Raw genomic sequence first — 727 nt, forward strand, 5'->3', positions numbered from 1 at the left:
CTCCCTCGTCGGCCTCCCCCTGTGACTTTCTCTGTTTGCTCGTTGCCATCGAGAGGACTTATGTACGGAAAGCTTTGAAATTATTTTTATCTATCGATTTTACATCAAGAAATTTGTCGGCAAGAAAAAATAAGCGAGGAATTGCCGATTTTTGGTGCAAAGGCCAACGACCCCCACTGTCCGTATTCCTTTTTGTTTTCTTTTCGGTCCTGCACATGACCATGCTCTCCAATGCTCCTCTTTCTCATCCCTGTGCAGAAGTTTCTCCCCTCGTACCTCACGTACATACGTGGATCCGCCCTCCGCAGAGTCTGTGTATGGAACCCCCTTGCACCCCCATCCCACCTTTTAACCCCCTTCCTCCTTCTCTTCCGCCGTCGCCGCCGCTTTCCGGTCCTGCGCCGCATCAGCCGCTTCCTCCTCCTCGTCCTCCCCCAGCAACGAATCGATGACCGAGTCGCCTCGCTCCTCATCGCTCAAACTATCCGTCCCCGCTGAATGAGATAGAAAGCCAGAGGATGGGGCCCGGTGGGATGGGAGAGGAGGGGTGGGAAAGGGAGGGAATAAAGCAGGGTGTCACATAAAGGTAGGGGCGGGGGGAAAGGGCAGGGAATGATTGAAGGGAGAAGAACGCACCTAGATCGAGCTCACTTTCGCGCAGGAGCTCCTCGTAGGAGGGGTAGGCCTTAGGCTTGTCGATGTTGTCCTTGTCCGACTGGAGGGAGGG

This window comes from Nannochloropsis gaditana (genome assembly GCF_000240725.1).
Source record: "Nannochloropsis gaditana CCMP526 unplaced genomic scaffold scaffold494, whole genome shotgun sequence".
In the NCBI taxonomy this organism is placed as follows: Eukaryota; class Eustigmatophyceae; order Eustigmatales; family Monodopsidaceae; genus Microchloropsis; species Microchloropsis gaditana.